The sequence below is a fragment of the Lycorma delicatula genome, chromosome 5 (genome assembly GCF_047948215.1).
Source record: "Lycorma delicatula isolate Av1 chromosome 5, ASM4794821v1, whole genome shotgun sequence".
Classification (NCBI taxonomy): Eukaryota; Metazoa; Arthropoda; class Insecta; order Hemiptera; family Fulgoridae; genus Lycorma; species Lycorma delicatula.
In genome coordinates, this window is record NC_134459.1 from 130,940,323 (window position 1) to 130,953,591 (window position 13,269).

Sequence of the window (13,269 nt, forward strand, 5' to 3'; positions counted from 1 at the left end):
GGGCAAGTTGAATCGTTTTCTCTTACTGCTTTTATTACTACATATAGGTCATGAATGGTGGTTTCGTACGGTGTGTATACCTTTAGAAGGAGGGGCGAAGAAGGGTTTGGATTAGTTTATTTCACAGAAACGATGGTTTTCGCTCCCTTATCAGTTGTGAAGTGTCCTCGTTATATGTGAGTAACACAACTTGTACGGCCTTTTTGGACTATTATAATGGTAATTATATCATAGTTATGCGAACTAAAATTATTTAATACATATAGAATAAGCTTTTATGTTGTTTTTACTAGTATCTTGTATTTTTATACATAAAAATAATAAAATAATTCTTTATTATCTTACATTTTTTTTTTGGTATAAAAGAAAAAGATTTTAGGTTATTAAACTGAAAAACTAGATTTAAGTTTCATATGTAAGCTTACATTTTTGTTTACTTCCACAGTAATTAAGTAATAAATTATGAATTTCGATTCTACTTCATTAAAATATAAAAAATATTAATTAAAATATAAACTAAAAAAAAAAAAAATTATAAGGAAATACTCAAAAACTGTGTCCAACAATTTTTTAATTTAAATCTAAGATTTGATAGTCATTTCAATTATAAGACGATCATCTTCAGTAGCCAGTAAAAAAAGTAGCATATTTAGGAAAATAAATTATCTTAATAAATGAAGAAAGAAGAATTGATAATGATAAAAATTATTAGGATGTAAGGGGTATACCGAAATGAAACGCCTACAACTAGAAAGGGAATCTTGTAGAGCTGCATCAAACCTGTCAAACGACTGAAGACAAAAAAAAAAATTATTAATTATATATATATAACTAAATAAGTCAGATAAATAAATAATAGAAAATTTTCTAATGCAATTCATTAGGTCAACAACCAAACAAACAAAACAACAAAAAGAAAGGCATAAAACCTCGACCTTTCGTCTAAGATTATCAAGACTACAAATGACAAAAAACAACGCCAGCAAACACTTATAAACCCCCACCACCTAATCTAATAAAAACCAAAACCAAATGGTAACATTTTTAGAAGTGGGGGTTTAGAAGTCGCACGAATATTTGCTTTCAAGGCGTCAGTCGTTCGTAGTATATTGCTGTTGACTTGTGACTTAACATAACCCCAGAGAAGAATGTCTAAGGGAGTCAAATCACACGATTTTAGTTGTCATTTGACATTAGCATTTCATGAAATTATCGAATCACCAAACTTTTGACGCAATAAATACATTTTTCAGCAGCTGTGCGACATTGGAAACCTGTTGAAACCATATCTTAATTTCCAAATTTTTAAAAGAAAAATCACGAATCATAGCTCGATAGCTCGATAGCGTACATCATATACTGCATCAGCATCATTCTTGCTTATTTTAAATAAAAACCCACTGATGTCACCATCCCGTAATCCACACCAAACAAATATTTTTTTCTGATATATTGGTCCCTGTTGGATCATTTATCGATTGTAATCATCCAAAATACGGAAGTTTTTCTTGTTTTACAAAGCCATCAAGCCAAAAATGAGCTCATGTGAAAACATGAAAAAATTTGGATCCACTTCGTGCTGCTCTAGTGTCCTGTCAGCAAACCATCGACCCAAAGAAGAATCGTCCCTTGGCTTGAAAACAAACGCAATTTCTAAGTTAGTTGAATCGTTTATGGGTGTAAACTAAGATATTTACGTAAAATTCACTAAATTATTTTTGAAGAAATATCCAATTCCTGTGAACGATGTGAAATCCATAAATTTTGATTTTCACGAACACTTGTCAGTACAGCAGCAATATTCTCTTGCAAACCTTTTATGAATTGGCGTTTCAACAACTAGAGAAAAATTCTCTTCAATCTTTTTTTGCAAACCATGAGTTGCGCTTTTATTCGGCCGATTTATGCACACCATAAATATCGCGAACCGTACGATTCCATAATTCGATAACAAATTTTTATGATTTATACGTTGTTCAGGCATGTAGCATTCCATGAAGATTTGTCATAAACTACTGGTTACCACACTTGAGAAATATAAAAAAAAATTGAATTTTCGCACTTAATTTAAAAGAATCCTTAAATTTCTAAAAATAATAAGTACGTTTTTTTTGATGTTTTTTTTTTTTTTTATTAAGATTAAATTTATGTTTGTATTAGGAACAGTATAATCTTTTTGATACTACATATATTTATTTAATTTTTTTATAATATAATTTTACAGAAAAGTATACGTAGATAATTTTAATTATTATAATTCTGTCAAAGGAACTTGTTAATTTAAAAACAAAATCAGTTACTTGCATAAAGATTTTTGACTTCGAAAGGCTTCATTTAAAGTAATTGGATGTTATAATCTGTTTTATAATTATGTATCTCATTAATATTGAAAATTTGAATGAAGATGGGGATAAACGTATTAACAACTGGAGAATTTAATTTATTGGAAGCTTTTTAATCAAGTTTGTTTGATGGAAGGCAGACTAATTGATAAAAGGAAGCTTATAAATCTGTTCTGATGACTGATCCTGATCAGATACCAATGAAAGAGAAATGCAACTTCAAACTAACCTCGTCCGTTTATTGACGTGGCATTAATTTGTGTTAGCATCTTTTTACAATAATCTTGATAACGAATGCGTAAATTTAGTGCATTGAATTGTATCAGTCAATTAATTTCAAATTAAATAATAATATCTATAATTATCATTAAATTATGGATTAAAGTCGATTGTTTCTTTTATAATAATAAATCCATGTTATCACAACATCCTTCAAACCATTTAAGGGGGTGCAGAAAAAATTAAAAAAAAAAAAGTATTTTTATATTGAAATTAATATTAACTGGTAAATGAATAATTGAAAACTGGTAACGCTCCATTTAATTTTTTTAATTTTACGATTAATTTTTTCATTAATCGTAGTGACTACGAATTTACTTAATGTTTTAATAAAGCATTTAAGTTTTAGTAATTTTTTAAATCACTTTACAATCAAAAGATTCAATCGTAATTTTTCACACATATTTCGAAATGGGCAGACTTTTTGGTTATTTTTGAGATAAATAAATTTATTAAAGAACTTCAATATTTTAAATCAAGTTATCTGTATGCTTATACAAATATATACGGGTATATTTCAAAGTTAAACGATAGATTTAAATTGTTTGTAGGTATAAAATTCATGTAATTAACTTAATAGTTCATTCAAGTATGAAGGGTACGTACGAATTTTCATCTATTCTATTTCTATTCATCTGTCAAAGGAAAAAGAGAATGAATTAAATCTAAAATCTTTTAAGTTCTGACTTCATTCCTCTTTGATGTGTCAGAAGTGAACAGTCAGTGACAGAAATCTATCATCACTTATTACATTCCTAATAAAATAGTGTCATAATACTAAAAAATATATTTCTGAGTCATTACAACAGTGCCTTGTAAACACAACCAAATCAACTTGGCGCAGCATTGTCAAAGCATTTAACAAATGCAGTCATTAATTTTTTTCGAATTCTCTATCATTTTTTTTTAAACAATCGGTAGTTTTCAAACTATTTATAATTTTGTTTTTTCGCCGGAGGAGGGGAAACCTTTTATGAGCACCATGTGATCTTGAACACCATGATAGTGTGGAACTCTCTTGCAGGCTTTTCCATTAAACCCCTCCCTCTCAACAACCTGATCACTTAGGGGGGAGACTTTGTGTCGGACTCGGTCACCACACCACCGTAAGGCTTTATCGGAGGTTGCCATATAGACACTCAGACACATCATCTCTGACGGACTTTGTCGGAACTCGTCTTACTGTCAGTGCTACATACCACAGACACCGTTATAAATCACAGTAATCAGCTAGGCCTGGATAACCCACCGGGTTGGTCTAGTGGTGAACGCTTCTTCCCAAGTCAGCTGATTTGGAAGTCGAGAGTTCCAGCGTTCAAGTCCTAGTACAGCCAGTTATTTTTACACGGATTTGAATACTAGATCATGGATACCGGTGTTCTTTGGTGGTTGAGTTTCAATTAACCACACATCTCAGGAATGGTCGAACTGAGAATGTACAAGACTACACTTCATTTACACTCATACATATCATCCTCATTCATCCTCTGAAATATTATTTAAACGGTAGTTGCCGGAGGCTAAACAGGAAAAAGAAAAGCTAGGCCTCGATATCATACCACAGTCAGGATGCCGTAGATACAAAGAATTTGGCAGACATTTTCATAAGTAATTTTACTGATGGATAATCACTGTAACCGTTCGCTGTAGATTTCTACGGACATTTTTGCCCATCTGTTCTACTTCGTAACCCTAACAAGATCGAGTTAGCAAAAGCGTGATCCCCGCGCGCTCTGACACCGAAGAATAATAATTAAAATTAAACAAACATTAACAATCTAGTCTGTAATAATCCGTTTTTAATTAATTTAGGTTTGTGTAATATCAAAACATAACCTCAGAAAATTGTTGATCACAATGCCATAGTTTTTTGATTGCAACTATTCCGGTTGCGTTTGAAGCAAATACCTAAAGATATAAAACGGGAATTTTTTACCACAAATATCCAATCAGTTCAATGAGATTCCACTGACTTTAATTAACTAGACTTCCGGTCTTGTCTATTGTCGGAAGCGAGATCTGTCTCTTCACCCTTCTACACACAGCTCCATCGCAGAGGAACAATGCCAGATATAACCGTGGTTCGATGTCATAATACCTATTATGGCGAAGTAAGCGCCAAAGCGGGTTCCTAGCCATCTGGCTGCTATTATAGCTGTATTCAAATCAAACTCCTTCAGTAACTTTCCGCAGAACGAGAAACATTAGGAAGCCAGCACCAACTGTGCTCCATTCTGTAGGAGTTTCCAATTGACTTTCAAATCCTGAAAAGAATTTATCCTCTCCGTTCACTAACACAGTATTAGTACTAAGCTTCGTACTTAGGGTAAACATAAAGGACGTGGTTCGTGATGACATCACCTATACAGTCCCCAGGTACTTCTCCCTCTACAACATGGGATTCCGAACCACCTTACGGTAATTATCATCGCAGCACTTTATTTAGCTTGTCTTCATCCACACTCCCATTTCTGGCCCAGCGCACTGAACCCAGGTATAACCCGTTGGGAATTATTCACCGCTGGACTTCTTCCACCATCATTGTTTGGATGATCATAATCAATTTGAGGACACCGCGTGTCATGATCGTTCGGTCTGCAGCATGTTTTCCGGGGTAAGTATGCCAAATTCTTTCTGGCATGCAACCCTATGCTGCAGAAACCGTTCGAAAATGACACTGTGTATTCTGCTGTACCCTCCTTGCCACTATAATCATATTCCATAGAGGAACTTAGCAACCGCGCGCATAGGTTTGCCTTAAAACACCTGTGACCAATAAGAAACTGGGTCATCACGTACCTCTCCTACCCGTGTTTTCGGAGAAGCCATTTCTGTAGATCAAAGATCAGTCTTTAGGTTCGTCTATCTTTCGTCGACTGAACCCAGCTCTCCTGCCACGTGTTGATAAGCAATGTCTTCGGATCCGTCTTATCCGTCCTCCTGCACATCACCTCCCTCTTCCGAATGACGAGATCTAGAGGCCACAAGTCCAGGCACTTCTCCAAAGGGATTTCCCGAGATTTTTCTGTACCTGCAGCATACCCAAAAAGAGACAGCCTTGTGCACCCGTTTAAGAATTGCAGGCTTTCCTTCTTTCCAGACTTATCTATCTACCCAATTGAAAACTATTTTTTTACATCTCTTACACTAAGAAATAAAAGAATAAGTAAGGTCTTTCAATCCAGCAACTACATTTTAGACAAGCGTTTTTCTTATTACATTATTTAGTTTTTCTCTCCAGCTCACAAGATGAAATCTTGAAAATAAGGGATTAAATAATTCACATTATCCTAAAAACAGAAATAAATATATAAAGAAAATTATCTTACAGAAAAAAACAGCGAAGTAGATTACCAATAAAATATAATTCTTATGATGTTTTTTTTTTTCAGTAAGAACTTTTATTTCCAGTATAATAAATTAAAAATAAATTAATTTTTATTATTAACTAACTGCTTAAATTAAATAAATTATTTTTTTTAAATTTATTTATTTGAAGTATAATGTAAGTTTCCAGCACGAAGTTCATAATTAATATTTTTTGAAGTAAAGGACTGTCTTCCTTTTTTTCATTGACAACACCTGTCAAAGTTGTCCTTTCTTCTGGTTTGTATAAATTTAATGCATCCGAATATCACAGGCAGATTAAAAATATTTTCTTTGAGAGTACTTTTTTTTCACTATGCGGCTTATCTTTTTGATAAACAGTGAGTATATCATTTGTATGAAAAAATATTACCTTCTTTTCGGTGGGCTCCACGTGTACTGTATCGTTTATTCGGTACAATGAAGAAGAAAACAGGAGACCACTTCACTTCTTTCATTTGTAGTAAATGTGACCTGCATATGTCTTTTATTGTTAATGTGGAAAGCTATGCTATTTTTTTGAGTGGCTTGTGTTTCATGTTAGTTTGTCTTAATTCATTTGGTTGTGGAACATAATAAATATTATGCAATAATATCGTTTTTTAAGTGTTTTTCATTGTTAGAAAGTAATCATTCAAAGTTTTCTTTCTTTACATAATTTTATTGGACACAATTATGTTTAGTTATTTATCATTATTATAATTAATAATTAATTTTTAATTTATTTTATTGTATTATAGGATAAATATTATAATAAAATTAGAAATATTTTATATCAAGTTATGTGGTAACGACAGAAACTTAAAGTTTATTCCGGACTTTTATTTTAATGAAAGATCTTATTTGAAAGATTCACATTTTATTATAGTTTGTACTTTTAGAATAAATTTAAATTACGGATGCTTATTCTCGTTGTTGCTTAATTTTTTTAACATTTAACGCGATTATTTCAGAAAACAAATTTTTATATTTCTTATCGATATATTCGTAAATTTTTGTAGCATTTCTTCAATTTGTTTGATTAAATATTTTCTCTTAAATTAAGTCTCGTCTTTTCCTGCTTAATTTGTATTCCAAAGGCGTTCCTTCATCATTAAACGTAATGTATGAAAAGGTGTCCTTTTTGCTTCGGTTTAAATCTAAGCACGTTGCAAAGAAATTGCTATTCATTCTTTTATAGTAACCGATATTCTTAGATAAAATGTATTTATACCATTTCTGTTTATAACAGCGTATCGAATTTGCATGTTCAATAAATGTTTGCATGTATAATTTACTAAAAAATTATTTATAGTCGGCTACTTTGCTGTCTACTTTTATTTTAGTGAAATTATATGGAAATGAGTTAAACCTTCACGCATTTGTTTAATTCATTTAATTATTCTCTAACTGAACGTAACCCAATAAAAATACTGGTATAATGTGGCTAGATTTAAGCCGTTATTAAAAAAGAAAAAAAACTTTAAAATTACATGGTCTTTAGTTTTGGTAAATTTCACTAAAATCTTTGATATCTTTTCAAGAAAATATAAGAAAAAAATCATCATTCCTATGAAATTACTGAAGCAGTTGTTCAAACTGATACAATTTATAAGTTATTAAATTCATTTAATATTTAATTTCCTAACATTTGGCACCGTTGATATTAATACAATTTGTTTACAATGAAGTTTCCACTTACCAAAAATTTTCAATATTTATGTTCAAGTACTTTCGGAGTCACTACTCCATCATCAGGGATTTCGTAGAAGATGTAATTTAAAATTCATATGTTTAACTTCTCTATGTACAATTAAATTTTAAATTAAAGTTGTTATGTTCATAGTAGTCGATCGTCAAAAATAAAAAAATAATTTATCCTCAATGAGAATGTAACGTCATGTCCGTAAGATGTTTACGACTATTATCATAATAGTCATAAATATAAACATAAACTATTATGATAATAGACGTAAACATCTTACAGACATTACGTTACATTATCATTAACGTATAAATTTTTTTATTATCTGACGATCCTATTATGAATTAACAATTTTAATTAAAAATATAATTATACAAAGAGAAGTTACACATACGAATTTTGAATTACCTGTATGTTGAAAATTGTTGCTTAATGGCATCTTTAATTTATACAGATCATTTAATATTTTCGATACTTTATTCCTGGTTATTTTTTCTCTGTAACAAATTGTAAGTGATAAAATAAAATAAAATATTCCTATTTGTTTATTCGAATTCAAAAAAAAAATTATTTATGTCTTCTTCTGGAGATAAATCAATTGTATATATTATATTATTGTTGCGTTGAAAATGGATTTATCAATTCATATTTTTACAATTATTGGCACAAACATGTAATTGTTTCACAACGATAACAATTACGTTATTTCTTCGTAAATCATTCAGGTATAGTTGTTTTTATTTTATTTCCCTAATTTCTTTCCGTAGAGCCTCTCCCTGTGTTGATAATAGTACAAAAACATTTTAAATGCCGAAAATTTTTCTATATTTGCTAACTTTTCTCAAGAATGAAACAAAAACAATGATATCTGTCCCAATGTCATAAATGCCTTTTTTCCTATTTCGCTTGAATGGAGGTTTTTTTTAAAGTACTAGCATGAAATAAAACGTCTATTGAAAAGGATACATACCAGTATTGATTTGCCTGTCAAAAGCGCACATCATATAAGTACAATTAAAGAAAGAAAATAATACAAACGCAGTTTATTAATTCACGTTAGTAAATTAATGAACTTGTATATATAAATTCTTACGATTAATAATTGCATTATCAGTGTGAATAAGCTTTTCAAAGCACAGCCACTTATTACTGTCTCACTTCTCTAATAAACTACATGACCATAAATAGGAAATCAGAGGGAGAAAGTCTCCAGAAAGAATTTTGGAATGACATTAAACTTCTCTTCTGCTTCTTCGTTTTCTTCCACTCTACTCTCCGTCATGTTTTTGTGTTGTAAAGTTATTTATTCATTCCGGATTTGGCGATGATTATAACTCTTGTAAATTATCCACTACTGCATGGAAGATCTGTGTAATCGTCAAGGAGCACCAGATATATTCTTCAACAAAAAATCATTCTATCAATATATATGATATTTTTTCCAATTTCATCACTTTACAGGATAATTTTTAGAATAATTTAATTGCAAAATCGTAATTGATCGTCTCTGCATAGATTAAACTGATGTGTTTCAGAATATATACAACATTTTTAAAATTGTCAGTCTAAAAAAAAAATTTAATGTTAAAATAGTTTTTAATTTAATAAATAACATTCAATCAAAACATCTCATATCTCTGTTTAGAATGAGATCCGCAGTTTATAATTATGCAATATGTAAAAACGGCTTAATTTATTTATGCGTATTTTTTAATTTTTTAATCTAATCACATCATTGAGGAAAATTTGAAGTATGAAAATTCATTTTATGATTTTCAAAGTTATTTATTTTAATCCAGAATGATTGTCATATAATTATAAATATATCGTAAATATATATATATATATATATATATATATGTATATAATCCTCAAATATAGATCCTCAAAATAATATATATCCTCCAAATATATAATCCTCAAAATAAGAACGTATATCAATTTTTTTTTTATTAATAATTTTTTTTTGTTTTGTTTTCCATTAAGTTGGTTATAAACTGTAACTTATTCCTTCTGATTTTTAAAAAATGTATTTTGCAATAAGTTACATGCCCTACCCAAACATTTATACTGTTCTATATACTGAAACGCAACTATATAAAATACTTTAGTGTAACTAAATTAGTAATACTAAAATCGTTGAAATTAGTAAGCAGTAAATCAGATAGCTATTGATTCTATGAAATTGGGAAACCTTTCAATGAATAAAAAAAAAGTTGCTGTTAGAAAAAAAGAAACATTCTTCAAATCATTTTTATAAAATAAAGTTTATTGTGTGAAAAGGATATCAATTTAAAGATAATTTAAAATATAATTCTAAGGAGAAAAGATTTTATTTTTTTAAATAAATTATTAGGTAGTAAAAGTTAAAGAAAAATAATAAGCAGGGATAAAAAGGTAGTGGAAACATGTTATAAAAGGATAAATAAAATTTATTTTCGTGTGTCATTTCATTCTGATTTAGTAGTTTCGAATTCAGAATAAAATGGAGAGAGTAAATTTGTGAGCATAAGAGCAGATTGTAATAGCTTATATACTACACAAATGAAGAATGAAGAATATACTCAAGATGAAGAATGTGTATTAAGGTTAAGAAAATTAAAGAAGAATGGAGAAAAACTGAGAAATTCGTAAACCACATCAGCCAAAATTAACTGATATCAAATTTAAGATAAAAAAAAAGGAATTATGTTAAATATTTTCGGTTTGATAAACTATTTTTGAATTAAATCTTAGTCATAATCAAAATGATTGATTCATAAAATGCAACTTCTTGAATTTAACTCCACATTTTTAATATTGTTGTATACATAGTTTGTATATATATATATATATATATGCGCGTGTGAATGTATATGTGTGAAAACATTTAAATTAGGGAAAATAACTTCGTACTTTGTTGTACTTCCAAAATGTTTGAGTTTACTTCTGACTAAAAGGGATGAAAGATGATGTACAATGAAATATCATTAAAATTATAACATATTTCTCGATACCTTTTGAAAAGTATTTCTTTTGTTGCTTTCGATTTACTTTATTGAAATTGGCGTTGTAGAAAAAAGATGTGATTATTCTGTAGAATATAACATAGCAGTTGTGTCCATTCCAGATTTCGTCTACTGGTTTCTGCTTCTGTAGATGAAACTCTGTTTAGTTCAATTCAAAGGAACAATACAGAAGCTCCATTACGTTAACAATGAATCAATTTATCTAGTTCTGTAACTTTATTGTATGTTATCAATTTCACAGAAGAAGACGACAAGTTGATACCAAAGATAAAACACTTGTAATTGTAGAATATTATCTACGTATATTCCTCTGTTAAAACAATTAATTTTAGAGATTAAATATTTTGTTTATGTTTTATGTTAGTGATATTATTATCTAACAATGAAGTGAATTTAATTCTTAAAACGAAAAATATAACCTGAATAATAAGATAGTTGAAAAATGCATAATCTAATTGGAAATTGTGGCCGATTTACGATTAATTTAAATGCAGTGTGTTGATTATAAATTTCATTGATTGGTTGTTGAGATAATTTTATTAAATTAGTACTAGGACATTATAAATTTAATTCTGACACCTATAATTTATATCTAAGTTTTTTCTATCTATTTAAAAAAATAATAATTTTTTTTAAGGTTTTTTCGTTATTATTTTAACAAAGAAGAAACATAATTAGGAACTAATGAGTAACACTCTCGAACATTATTAATATTTCGAATTGAACCATCTTCCTTTATAATTTCTTTTAATATTATTCGCTAATCAATTAGATTTGAAACTCATTTAGATTTCTTCATTTTTCTTCCCTCCACAGTAGAAACTTGTTTTACAGGCTCAGTGAAGACAATTTATGAATTACAAGAAACTATTAAATTATTTTATGATCAGCAGTTTTTTTAATATTCCTTTTAAAATTGTTTCCTTATACGCTGCACATATATTAATGATAGCCATATATTAAAATCAATAATTTTTTTTAAATTAAAGATACTTTCATTAAAATCCAGTTTCCATGAATTACACCATTTTCTATCAATTTTACTTATTACACACACGCGCGTGAGCGCACACTCACTCATTCAAATAATATCAACCCTGTAATTTCAATGTACATTATACATATTTATACTTTGTACATAGTTGTATATTGAAATTTTTTAGCGTTTTTCCCCCAATTTTCAAATAATGAAGATATCTAATATTTGTAAGGTATCTTTTCCTAATAAAGTTAACTAAAAAGAAAATTATGCTTACTCGGTTCTTCAAATTTCAACCTTTAAATTCAGTATCAAATTAATAACAGCTCTAAACAAGTTACTCTTTTTTTTAAGAATTTTAACAAAAATTTCATTTTTGTTAAAAATATAGTTAAGCCTATAAAAAATGTCACCAAGAAATTGAAAAAAGTAAAAAAAAATAAATCTCGCCTTGAAAAGAATTAAATAGTGAAACCACATTATTGTTTGCTATCGAGCGTGAACTAAATCACTCTGAAATGTGAGAATACGTGTTATTATTGCTTATTTATTTTATTCCTGAATTCCTTAAAAATTAACTCTATTAAACAAAATTTTTCTCACGTTTGCATTTAGGATACATTAAATAACGTTTGCTGAGAAAGTTAAACTTCAAGAAAATTATTAGTTCATTCGTAAAACATCAGTCCATAACTCATTATACTGTACATCTAATATTAAATAACGATCACAGTAAAGTAATAAAATAAGACATATCCTCAATTTTATGACGTAGAGGTCAAAATATTTCGTTAAAGATTCTTTGGTGTAACTAAACTTACAGTGCTAATTTTAGAAGAAATTCCTCTACAGAAATAAAAGAAGACTCATTGGAATCGGTAAATTTGGTACCCTGAGAAATTAAAAAAAATGTATAACTTACGGTTTGTGATGAAAAACGTAACGTTCCTTTACTGATCGATATATTTCGGTGCCTACTTTTTGAGTATAGTTAATTATTTTATGAAGAAAAACAATCACATAAATAAATAAAAATATATATTATTAATATATATTTCGCATATATATCGATGTATATGCAATATATATATATATATATATATATATATAATATAACAAGTATACAGCTGACCAACACGAGACATGCACTAACAAATCGGTATTTTCCGCTAGTGATCGGTACATTCCGGTGCTAAGCTAAGGGAGACAGACACACACATAAACAGACACACATACAAAAGCCCGTCAGTAGCGTATGATGTAAGGTATTTAGAATATTTCTTAAAAAATGTAGGTTAATTCCTATATGCAACAGGAATCTCAGGAAATCTCTGCAATTGAATTAATTTTTCATTTTACATAAAGTGATGTTACAACATAATGTGACTATTTTAATTGGCCACATTAATATTTAAAGCCGGGAACTAGTGAATGTGCCAGTATGAGTGCGCGAAAGTGTGTGAGATTTTTATTCGTTTTACTGAAGAACCATTTTAATTTTGAATATAATGATTTATTTTTACCCATTTATATTTAGAATCCTTTTGACTATTATTGGTAATATTAATTTCCCTGTTCAAAGTTATCGTTATTTTGTAATTTATCGGTATT

At 29.0% G+C, this 13,269-nt stretch overlaps 1 protein-coding gene across 1 annotated transcript in view; it reads left to right on the plus strand.

Moving 5' to 3' along the window:
• Positions 1-13,269, plus strand: part of LOC142324536 (neural cell adhesion molecule 2-like) — a 1,211,812-nt gene that overhangs the window by 578,929 nt on the left and 619,614 nt on the right. The gene's annotated exons all lie outside the window — the stretch shown is intronic.